Consider the following 12,483-nt stretch of genomic DNA (forward strand, 5'->3'; position numbering starts at 1 on the left):
CATGTTTACTTGGACTTTGCTACACAAGCTTGGCCTCCAGCTCATAGTAGCTTTAAGTACTTATTTTGACATGAAGAACTGACTTTAATTCTTTGTCTTACTTCATTATGATGAACAGAGGATTGATTTAAAGTTGACCCAAGTACTGGGGCACCTAGATGGCTTAGTCAGTTAAGCATCTGACTCTTGGTTTTGACCCAGGTCACCATCTCAGGGTCATGAGATCGAGCCCTGTGTTGGGCTCCGTGCTGAGTGTGGAGCCCGCTCGAGATTCTCTCTCTCCCTCCCCCTCTTCCCTCCCCCTGGTTGCACACGTGCTGTCTCACTCTCTCAAATAAAATAAATAAAATCTTTAAAAAAAATTTGACCCAAGTGCAATGAAAAAACTATAATAAAATATTGACCTTTTAAAACTCCTCTTAAGATAGTTATTTAAAAATCCCTGTCCACTGGACTGTCTAATATGATTTAACTGAAAAGGTCCCATCATCTCCCTTTGTAACCCCTATTGAGTTTAGCACTGTGAACTGCCTGTAGTCATTTCACTCTAAATATTAGTTGAATAGTTCTGAAATATGTAGTTTTAAAGTATCTCCAACTATGCTTTAAATTTTTTTAAAGTAGGTTGCCAAATCCCAAGAAGCTAAATATATTTATTATTTAAAATTCTAAAAAAAAATCTGAATTCAGAGTGTTTTGTACCAAACGTGATACAAAGCATGTAATGTCAGACTAAATAAATCAAGTGTTTTCATGTAAAGTTCTTTCATGGGAGAGCTTGTTTTTGGTAGAAAAACACAGCAAACAGAACTAGTATAAGGCTATGTCTTGCAGTCAGGGCTCACTTTGTAAAAAGGCAAAATGGATAACCATCCGTGTGATCCAGCTTCGTGAATTCAAAGGCTTATGGGATGGATGGAAAAACTCCGCCTAAAATTCTAAAAATAGAACATTAGTATTTGGTAATGGGAAGATAATACAGTAAATCTTATTATTTCTTCTGAAGAGAGAGGAATTCAGTGGGATGTGGGGGGGTCAAAGGATTCGAGATGAGCTGGGTGGTGTATTCAGGTGAAAGAATGAATAAGGGCTCCTCTAAGAGGTAACAGGCACTAGAGAAATCTAAACAACCTTCTCTCCCATTTTCTTAGGCGGCCACAGTATGGGCATAAGCCACACCCAAGATTTGTCAAAATAATTTGCCTTTAGTGCGTTCTCTCCTGTCACCCACAAAAACAGCATCAGTATAAAACAGCAAGGAAAACAAGAGGCTTCACAAGAGGAAAAGTCTAGTGCAAAGGTGACTACGTCCCCTGCAGGCAGCAGATGCATTTTCTTTCAGTCCCCCGTAAGGAGACATGGACCCGCCTAACACGGAACAAAGTTCTAGGGTGGGAGGTCAAGGGAAAAGAGGTGCTCCTTCTCCCCTCCTGGCTGTAGGTCACACCTACCGAACAGAGGGGCGACCCGTCCGTGAAGCCCTCATTTGTTTTTAAGGGACGTGGCTGCCATTGCACGAACATAGGTCCAGGCCGAGGCAGAAATATTCTCATGACTGGAGAATCCCGCAGTCTGGTCTTGCAGACGACACAGTAGCTTGGACTTTGAGCCACTGTGACCCCACAGATTCCTCACTCTTCTCCCATGTTCTCTCCCCACCCCACCTTCTACCTTCTATCTTCCATCTTCAGATTCGTCCTTGCTTGCTTTCGTCTTTTTCGCTTCCTCTCAGCTAGACACCACATATTTACTGAGCACCACTCAGGCCATAAACAGGACAAATCTTTGAACTTTCTACAACTGACTGCCTAATGGAAGAGAAACACCATGAACAGCGGTCAGACAAATGCCACTGTACATATGTTAGAGTGGCTAAAATAAAACACTGAGAAATGCCAATGAGGAGATGAAGCAAAAATATATCAATTTTTCACACATCACGGGTAGGAATGTAAAATGGTACATCCGTTCTGATAAAAAGTTTACAGTTTCTTTTAAAATGAAACAGTCATTGAACATATAACTCAGCCTTCCTGCTCCTGGGTATTTATACTAGAGACAGGAAGCCTTGTGTTCACACAAAAACTTATACGAATGTTCATAGCAGCTTCATTTATATAACTAAAAACTGGAAACAGCTCAGATGTTCTTAAAGGGATGAATGCAGAAACAGACAGGTACATGCAGCCACTGAAAAACCACTCAGCAGAAAGAAGGACTGAGCTCTCGATATGAAAACTTGCATGGTTTCCAGTGTCATTGTGCAGACGGAACAAGACAATCTAGAAACGGTCACACCACGTGCAATTCTACTTGTATAGTATTCTCCAAAAGACGCAGTCATCGTGGTGGGAGAGAGACCTGCGATTGCTAGGAATCGGGATTGGACGGAGGATTTGACTCTCAAGGGATAAAATGAGGAGGTTCCTCTGTGGTGATGGACTAGTTCTGTTTCCTGATTGTGACAGTTACACAAATATACATGTGTGATAAGATTTCCAAGTCTAGGTACGCTTCTCCTCCAAAAAAGGCACCTGAAAATCCTGGTGAAATGCCAGCACTGTCTGTAGTCTAGTGAATTGCATTGTACCACTATCCGTTTGCTGCTTCGGACAACGCACCACGTTTCCATCAGATGTGCTCCTTCGGGAAAGCTGGAGGACGGCTACCCAGACTATCTGTACTACAGACTGCTTTCAGCTTCTCGGGAGTCTTAAGCTAGTCAAACATTAAAAAGCATAAATGAAAATTGTTTAAATAACAAAAACAATTCACTGTGTATTGGCTGGAAAACTCACACTAATGAGTAATATTAGAATAAGGATCTGTCCTCCGTGGGGGAGTGTAGGGTGTCAGGAGAACGTTTCATTTCAGGATGTTGGGAAACATCCTCTGGAACGTTCGCTCTGCTCCAGCATGGGGCCAGCTGCCGTCACACGGAGACGGGAGCTGCAGGGCCCTTGAAGGGTTCAGTTGGAGTCACTCGGGCTGTGTCCAGTTACTGGGTGACTCATCTCAGCGGGTGCTGTGAGAGCCCCTGCTCTGTTTGAGCACTTTCAGGGTCTCTGCCTCACCACCACGGCTGATGTGACTTCTCGTGAAAACCTTTCCCCCCAAAACCCAGACTTTCTCAGCTTCTGTAGAACAGCTTTCATAGTCAAAGACCATTGCCAACGTAATTCTGTCAGCGTGCCCCAGGGCACAATAACGAGGGTGTCTGGCTATCAACCACACATAGACTGCTGGTGAGGTCCAGTCTCCCGGGAACACTCCAGTGACTTCAGTAGATGCTCTGAAAGGGCACGAGCCCCTAACAAAAGAAAGTTTTCATCTCTCCGACAGTTATGACATCTACGAAACATCACTTGGGTGACGTTGACGGGACAAACACTTCACAGGGTGCTTGACAGAAGATACCCAAATAGTTGTAGATATTGTTTTTTTTTTTTTAAACCTTATTTTTTAGAGTAGTTGAAGGTTTACAACCAAATAGAGAGGAAGGTATAGAAATTTCTCACATATTCCATGGCCTGCCCCCTAGATATTGTTTATCTCATAAATAAATTTAGCCAGGAGACTGACATTATTCATAGCCAAATAATTTTCACATATTTAGTTGATAATAGTTAGTGTTAGTATGATATTTATTTTTCCATCGTTTTACTTTTAATGGATTTGCATGTTTATATTTAAAGTGAGTTTCTTTTGAGCAGTGTATAGTTGGGTCTTGCTATTTTATCCCATCTGGTCATTTCTGTGTTTCAATTATTTTTTTTTTTTTTAAGAGTGGGGATGGGCAGGGAGAGAATCCTAACCAGGTTTCACCCCCAGTGTAGAGGGGAAGTATGTGACAGGGGTTCGGGGGATCAGGGGGGCTCTCTCTCTCATCTATGAAATCATGACCTGAGCCCAAACCAAGAGTGGGGCACTTAACTGACTGAGCCACCCAGGCGCCCTTGGTCATTTCTGTGTTTTAATTGAAATCTTTAGACCATTTACATTCAATATTATTATTGATATGGTTGGGTTCAAATCTATCATCTTACTATTTCCTATTTGTTCCATCTCTTTTTTGTTCACTTTCTCTCTTTTTCTGTCTTATTTTGGATTGATTATTATTTTTAACTGCACTTTGTTTCCTTGCCGGTTGCCTCTGACTCTTAGTTATGGCATTTTACTGGTTGCTGGCGGGTTTAGAGTGCACATCTTTAACTTTTCCCGTCCTGCCTTCAAGTGATTTCTCATTACTTTGCATATAGCGTAAGGACTTCTCAACAGTGTGCTTCCATTTGTCCTCTTCAGAACTTTTTGCTATTGTTGTCCATATTCTTTACCTCTACGTGTGTTATAAACCCCGTGATACATGGTGTTATTTTTCCTTCAAATAGTGTATGCCCCTTAAGAAATTTCAGTGATAAGGAACATCTCAGCCATGCAATCAGCATTCCAGTGATCGTCCTTTCTTTGTGCGGCTCTAGCTTTCCACCTGGCATCCTTCACCTTCTGCTTGTCGGACGTCCTTGAACGTCTCCCGCACTGCGGGGCTGCCAGAAAGAAATTCATTCAGCTGTTGAGTTCTGCAAAAGCCTTTATTTCACCTTCTTTTTGAAAGACATTGTTGCTGAGAATTCTAGGTTGTTCGTTTTCTTTCCAGCGCTTCAGACTTGTGGCCCTTTTGCATTATTTCTGACGAAAATGAACAATCATCATCTTTATTCTCTTGTGCGTAGTGAGTCTTTTTCTCTGCCTGCTTCCTGGTGATCACTGTAGTTTTGAGCACTCTGATTTCGGTGTGCCTTGATGTAATTTTCTTCATGTTTCTTGTGCTTGGGGTGTGTTGAGATTCTCGGATCTGGGATTTATAGTGTTCATCCCATTTGGAGAAATGTTGGCTATTATTTCTTCAAATATGTTTTCTGTCTCCCACCCTTCTCCTTTAGGGACTCCAGTGATGTGTACATGAGGCTTCCTGAAGTTGTCCCACAGTGATGGGAGCTTTGTTTTTGTTCTGTTTTGTTTCAAAGCAGTATTTTTTTTTTTTCCTCACCGTGCTTCATTTTGGATAATTTTTATTGCTATGTCTTTCCGGTACTGTCTTTCCAGTAATGTACTCTTCATCAAAGATAATGTAGCTTTCATCTCTAGAAATTTGAAGTGAATCTTTTATATCTCTCATTTCTTTATTTAACATGCTCAATCTTTCCTCTAGTTTCTTGAATATATGGAATATAGTCATAACTCTTGTAGGGTCCTTGGCTACTGATCCCATCACCTTCATATCTCTAGATCAGTTCCAACCTATTGACTTACCCCCCCCCCCCACTATGGACTATATCTTCCTGCTTCTTTACGGGACTTTTTTCTGCAGTAATTTTTTTTTTAAAAGATTTTATTTATTTATTTGACACAGAGAGAGACAACCCGTGAGAGAGGGAACACAAGCAGGGGGAGTGGAAGAGGAAGAAGCAGGCTCCCAGTGGAGCAAGGAGCCTGATATGGGGCTTGATCCCAGGACCCTGGGATCAGGCCCTGAGCTGCAGGCAGATGCTTAATGGCTGAGCCACCCAGGTGCCCCATTTCTGCAGTCATTTTTGATTAAATGGTGGACACTTTGAAGTTTACTCTAATGGCTGCTGGATATTTTTGTATTACTGTAAATAGTCTTGAATTTGGTTCTGGAACACTTTTAAGTTACCTGGAAACAGTTTAATCCCCAGATCTCTTAAATTCTGTTGGTGGAAACATTTAGCCCAGGGTTAATTTCTTCCTTACTACTGAAGCAAGATTTGTCTTAGCATTTCAACCAATGCCCCATTAATTATGAGTTTTTTTCACTCTGGCTGGTGAAAACAGACACTAGCATTACTTTCAGTGTTGAGTAACCACCAGGCACTATTATTCCCTCCAATCAGTTCAGATGTTTTCTCCCCTGGCTTCAGCATGAGCTGACTCATAGTCAACTGAATACTACATGCGGACCTCTGCAGATTCCCGGGGTTTTCTCTCTGTATATCTCTTTCCTCTCTCATACACTTCCTATGAATGTTAGCATCCTTGGCTTTCTTGTAAGCCCAGTTTTGTCTCCCCAACTCAGGGACACTACAGGGCTCCTTTGATAGTGATAAATAGCAGCCTAGATAAATGGACATGAAATTGGTAAGCATGTAAGTTAGCAAATCTCATGACGGGTGGATATCTGAAATGACTGAGTTTTGGCCTGAATTTTCATTTTTCCCACAAAGGAGAAGAAAAGCTTATCTACCTGGTCAGTGGGGTTCTGTGAACGTGGGAAGTTTCCATCCATTTCATGGGGCCCAGTTTAAAAGGGAACACTAAGAAGGAAAGAGTGCAGAGCTAAGAGGACCAGAAAGCAAAGTCCAAGTCAGAGTGATCCAAGCTGCAGGAAGCCAGACCTCCGAACAGAAGGGCCAGCTGTAGCTGCCTATTCCTCCAAGGGTCTTTCTCAACTCTTTCCATCCCTCACATCCCTCCTTGTCTATTACCCAATAGCATCATGTGCTCCCTTTTTTAAGAGGAATTATTACTATATACTCCCTGCGTATTTTTCCATGTCCTCTGGCCTATAAATTCCACAAAGACAAGAGTTACAACTGTCCTGTTTATTGTTTCTCAATTGCTCCTAACATACTACTGCCTACAGAGAAAGTGTTCAATAAACATTTGTTGAAGAAATGCATTCTTTTACAAAGTCTTAGATGAAAACTCAGGTTGCTTCTAAGACCGATGTCATCTAACTTCCCTGTTGCATTTAATGCAACGATCACTACCTCCTTCTTTCTTCATCCCTCCTCTCCTTGTTCTTTCCCAGATGAAAATCTTTTCCTAAACCTTACCCACTCCTTGAATTTAAGGTGGCAAATTCAATAACTGGTGGCCAAGCAGGTAATATAAATAAACATTATGCTTGCCAATTATAAGAAAATTTGGAATGAAGAGGTCTCTGGCCACATTAACGAATGTAAGCCTCAACTAAAAGTGTCAATTTTTTAAAATTAAATTAAAATTTTAAAATGCTGAGTAAGCCTTACAAAATGTATTCATGTGATTCAGCAATTTCCAGGCTTAAATGTTGGTGCTCATCAGGGTTCCAGCCTTCTTGGGGTTCACTCTTGTTTGTATCATGATAATTCCTGGCCTCAAACATATTGGACTAGATACAGCAACGTGGAGAACTAAATATATATAAAATATGTAAAATTATATTATTTATGTATAATATATGTTGTTATATATGTTATATATATGTTATATCCCTAATAGAACTCATCTTGCTCCCAAAAGTCCATGTTTTTATCTATTTCCTTTTTGTGAACTGGCCCCACAGTCTTCTCATTCATCTAACCTGGAATTCGAACTCATCATAGATGTCACCCACTTCTTCAATCCTCATAGTCGTCTGTCCCTATGTCTTGTAGATCCTTGAATACTTTCTCTGTCCGCAAGTGTAATGAGTTCAACTCAAATTTATATTATCTTTCATTTGACCTTTTGTCATAGTTACCTTGTCAGTGATTCCAAAACCTGGATGTGTGTCAGAATCATATGGGACATTTCATAAACATAAAGCTTCCCATTCCCAGTCTCCACATCATACCTACTGCAGCATAATCTCAGGGGACGGGCTTGGAACACTCACAGTTGGTTAATTAAAGCAAAGCACTAGCTTCTCCAAAATTCTCATCAAGGGGCGCCTGGGTGGCTCAGTCAGGTAAGTGTTCGACTCTTGATTTTGGCTCAGGTCATGATCTCAGGGTTGTGAGATAGAGCCTCATGTCAGGCTCCGTGCTGGGCATGGAGCCTGCCTAAGAGTCCCTTGCTCCCTCTCTCTGCCCCTCTCCCCTTTCTCTCCTTCTCTCTCTAAAAACAAAAGTAATAAATAAATAAATAAATAAATAAATAGTCATCAATATTCTTATCACATCACATCACATCAGTCTATATTTCCAATAAACCTATTCACACTCAGGCTGCCCTTCCTAGAGAGGACAGTACATCACCCTCATGCTACAAAGAGAAACCACAGTTCAAGATGCTGCAAGACAGCCCAGAAATGCCTTCAGCTTCAGAACTTTAACGATTGACCATGCAAGTCAAAAGGCAAAATAAGGACAAAGCTTTATGACTTGGAAAACTATCCAGAAACTCGAGCTGAAAACCTAATTGCAACACCAAGAAATGAAATCATTTTCCTCAAAAAATGGTTTCTCTTCCTCACCGTTCTCATGGGAGAATTGTTACAGATTATTTAAATGAAGGATTTCTGTCAGTTTTGCGGACAGACTTTTAAGGTAGTACTAGAAATGAAAGACACGTGGAACACAGCCTTGCCCATATTCAATGAACCTCTACTCAGGGACTGGAGAAAATTCTTCAGACGTAGTAAATAGCTCTCCACTTCATTGTTCTGTCCTTTGCTCGTCTTTAACGGAAACACATTCTCAAAAAAATAACACATTTTCATAAGTAGACCAAAAAAAAAAAAAAAAAAGCTAAAGCAACAGTTACAAAGTTTCTTAGTAAAACTTCTATTTATGAGAAATACTCTTTTTTCAACATGCCAGTGTTGACTTGTCAACCCAAAGTTTTAAGAAAGAAATTGTCGCTGGGTCCGTGCTGGTAGCACAGCTATGGGCGGGAACGGGGTGCCATCTTGTGGCACAAATGAAAAATGATTTGAAGTGCAGGCAAGCCAGTCTTTCTCGTTACATATTTGTGTTCTTGCCTTTGGAATTATTGGGTTCATAATAGCATCTGTTTTATCACCATCCAAATACAATAGACACATGCAAACGTTCTTTTTGCAACAGCTGGAACCTTCCGGGGTAAGCCAGGACAGAGCACTGTTTTGAGTTTAGCTTCTTTTGGAGCCAATTGGGAGCACAGTGCCCTCTTGTGGTAGATTTGTCACCTTTGCAAAGAGAGCGGTAAATTCTCTGGAAGGAATTAAAAAAGGAGTTCAAGAAGGATTTGAATATTGTCAAAAGGTTAAGTGGGCATTTGAGGATCTGCATAGAAATCTCGAATGCAATCCTAATAGGTTTAATGTTTTCTATTATTATTACATAAGAGGGATAAGAAAGTTCATCTTAAAACAGCTTTTTAAAGACATTTGTGATAAAGTACAGTACTTGTTTTGAACCCAAAGAGTGCTTCCCAGTCTCTTGTCTTGCACACATTGGTGGAACCTGTCGAAAACAATGACACATCCAAGCGTTTCTAGCCATTTCAAATTGAAAGCAACAAACAATAAAACAATCCCAAATTTATTGCCAATGTCCGTTTGTGAGAAGTGCCCCTAAATTTAGATTTCTCTCAAGAACCTGAATGTTTAGCAGGTGTCTGGCATAATAAAACTGTATTGGTTTCATTGAATTGTTGTGAATAGAAAGCTGCTCATTACATTACCTGTTGTGAGAATTCAGCTATGATTCTTTTCATGAAATAAATGGACCTGTTAAGTAATGAAAGCGGTGTAAATTAACTTTTATCTTTTCTTTTTTTTCTTTTTTTTTAAGATTTTATTTATTTATTTGACAGAATGACAGCCAGTGAGAGAGGGAACACAAGCAGGGGAGAGTGGGAGAGGAAGAAGCAGGCTCCCAGCAGAGCAGGGAGCCCGATGGCAGGTCTTGATCCCAGGACCCTGGGATCATGACCTGAGCCGAAGGCAGGCACTTAACCATGTGAGCCACCATGAGACTGTTTGCATATATGGCCATTCTATGAGCTCTGTATTGTCGGTATTCTCCAGCGGAACAGAGCCAATAGGAGATAAATGACAAATAGGTGATAGATAAATACATAGATAAGAGGAAATTTATTGTAGGAACTGGCTGCCACCGTTCTGGAGTCAGAAACGTCTATCTGGAAGCTGGAGAAGCGGGGCAGCTGGTGTGGTAATTCAGTCTGAGTCCAAAGGTCTGAGAAAGGGAGGCTGAAGGTGGAAATTCCCAACAGAATCCTCCAGCCTAAGAGCCAGGAGCGTCCACGCTCAAGGGCAGGAGAAGGTGAATCTCTCAGCTCAAGCAAAGAGAGAGAACAGAGTCCCTTCTCTACCTTTTTGTCCTGCTTAAGCTCTCAACAGTTGGGTGAAGCCTACTGCCTGAGTGAGGACGGTTTGCTTTATTCAGTCAGCAATTCAAATGCTAATCTCTTCTGGAGACACCCTCCCAGACACTCCCCAAAATGATGTTTTACCAACTCTCTGGTCCTCACTTAGCCCAGTCGTGTTGACATACAATTAACCATCACAAAGTCCATTCTTGCCTCCTAAATAGTTATGGAAGGTAGAAATTTGAGATCATGACTTTCAGATGTGAGAGGTTTCCTTTTTCATGTAATTATCTTAACACAGAATCCTCAGATGAAAGTCAGTGACATTGACTTACGCCCTAGGGGCTGTGGTTAGCCATCGGCAGCTTTCTGGAAGCGATTCAGGACGTGAAAATGAGCAAACTAATTCTGGGAATATAGGATTCTGCGGAATAAAATACCTATAGGATTTGCTTCCTCAACTTGGGGACTTTGTGATTGAATTTAAGGCACAGGAAGAACAAAGCATGACAAGAGTTAATGTTTGCTTTTTTTCCACAGAGAGGTGGTGCCTGTTCACTTTAGAACACAAAACTAGAAAAGGTATTTGTTTGAGGTTTTGATTTGAAGGGTTCCAGAAAGAAGCTAGATTGAAACTTTCTCCTACACTAGTCTGATTAATACTTGACATTCCACTATTTCTTTCACACAGTGAACCACAGACAATCTTCAACATGTTTGGTATATTCTAGGTACTTAGAAAAAGGTAGACTGAAGGGAGAGAATTTATAATATACTTTTCAGGATTTACAGTCTGGTAAAAAAAAAAAAAGTCTCCGGGTGCCTGGGTGGCTCAGTCAGTTAAGCATCTGCCCTCGGCTCAGGTCATGATCCCAGGGTCCTGAGATCAAGCTCAGTGTGGGGCTTCCTGCTCAGCAGGGAGTCTGCTTCTCCTCTCCCTCTGCCCCTGCTCCTGGTCTCTCTCTCTCTGTTTCTCTCTCTCGTGTGTCTGCGTGCTCCTTCTCAAATAAATAAAATCTTAAAGAAAAAAAAGTCTCAATATAAGAAACAATGGGGACCAGCATAAGATGGGCTACAATCAATATTATAGGGGGGCCCAAGGGGGGGAAGAAAGGCGTTATTGTGAGCACTTTCCCTGGGCTACCCTTTTCACATCCATTTTCTCATTTAACCTTCAACGTCCATGAGGAATTTCCAGACATAAACGTGTATTGTGCTGAAGATCATCTACCAGTCAGGCAGAGAATCTGGGATAATAATAACAAAGATAATAATAATACAATTATAATAACCAAGAGATATAATTTCTTGAGGCTCAAGTGTGTGTCATTTATTATGCTAGAGAACAATCCTGCAAAGTAGTGCCAATCATTCTTATTTTGTAGATGAGAAAACTGAAGTTTAGGGGGATGATATAATTCCCTTTCATCCCCCAAAAGAAAAATAAATGCTCAGTGACGATTCAGACTCAATTCCATCTGAGTCTTGAGCCATACTCTTTTTTTTTTTTTTAAGATTGTATTTATTTATTAGACAGAGATAGAGACAGCCAGCGAGAGAGGGAACACAGCAGGGGGAGTGGGAGAGGAAGAAGCAGGCTCATAGCGGAGGAGCCTGACGTGGGGCTCGATCCCATAATGCTGAGATCACGCCCTGAGCCGAAGGCAGACGCTTAATCGCTGTGCCACCCAGGCACCCCTTGGGCCATACTCTTGACCCTCTGTTGGGATGCTCTTGTGTCTGGACTCTGAAGCCCATGCTTTTGTTGCTAACGTGCCCTCTTCAAATGTCTTCTCCCCCACGCATGAACCACGCATGTCAAGGACAGCTCGGTGAATGTTGCTACAGCATGAGAAGCTCTTTGGGATAAGACACAACATCTCTGGGAGCTTCTTATAGGACACTGCACACCTCTTAAGGGTTCAATTCTTTAGCTCGTGTTGTCCACGGTCACCAAAAAAGGAGATCTATGGTCAAATAAGCTTGGGAAACACTTGGTTCAGTAACATTAGAAACTTTTTTTTTTTTTAATTGCAAGAATTCTCAGTATCATTAAATAGCTGTAGGAAGAGTAGTTGTAAAAGTCCTTGTTAACATGTGATATGCCAGGTATTTTGCTAAATGTTTAATATATGCACGTGATTTAGTGCTCACAAAATAATAGGAGGAAGAGACTATGGTTGGTCCCATTTTATGGGTGAGAAAAATGGAATCAGAGCCATTAAGTAATTTAATGGGCCTGTGGAAGAAAAAGCCACACACAAAAATCTTTCTGTATGTAGCTCATACCTGGAATTAGTATAGTAAAATGCTCTGGTCCCTGAAATTCCCACCTTTTGATCATCACTAGAGAGTTACAAGTTTAAGACACGACAATTACAAATCCTCCAGAATGCCAAGGAACTTGCT

General features: G+C 41.2%; 1 long non-coding RNA gene across 1 annotated transcript in view; it reads right to left on the reverse strand.

The window, feature by feature from the left end:
• The window catches only part of LOC113259452 (uncharacterized), a 351,228-nt gene that overhangs the window by 37,851 nt on the left and 300,894 nt on the right, over window positions 1-12,483 (reverse strand). The window lies entirely within an intron of this gene.

This window comes from Ursus arctos, unplaced genomic scaffold, assembly GCF_023065955.2.
Source record: "Ursus arctos isolate Adak ecotype North America unplaced genomic scaffold, UrsArc2.0 scaffold_13, whole genome shotgun sequence".
Taxonomy (NCBI): Eukaryota; Metazoa; Chordata; class Mammalia; order Carnivora; family Ursidae; genus Ursus; species Ursus arctos.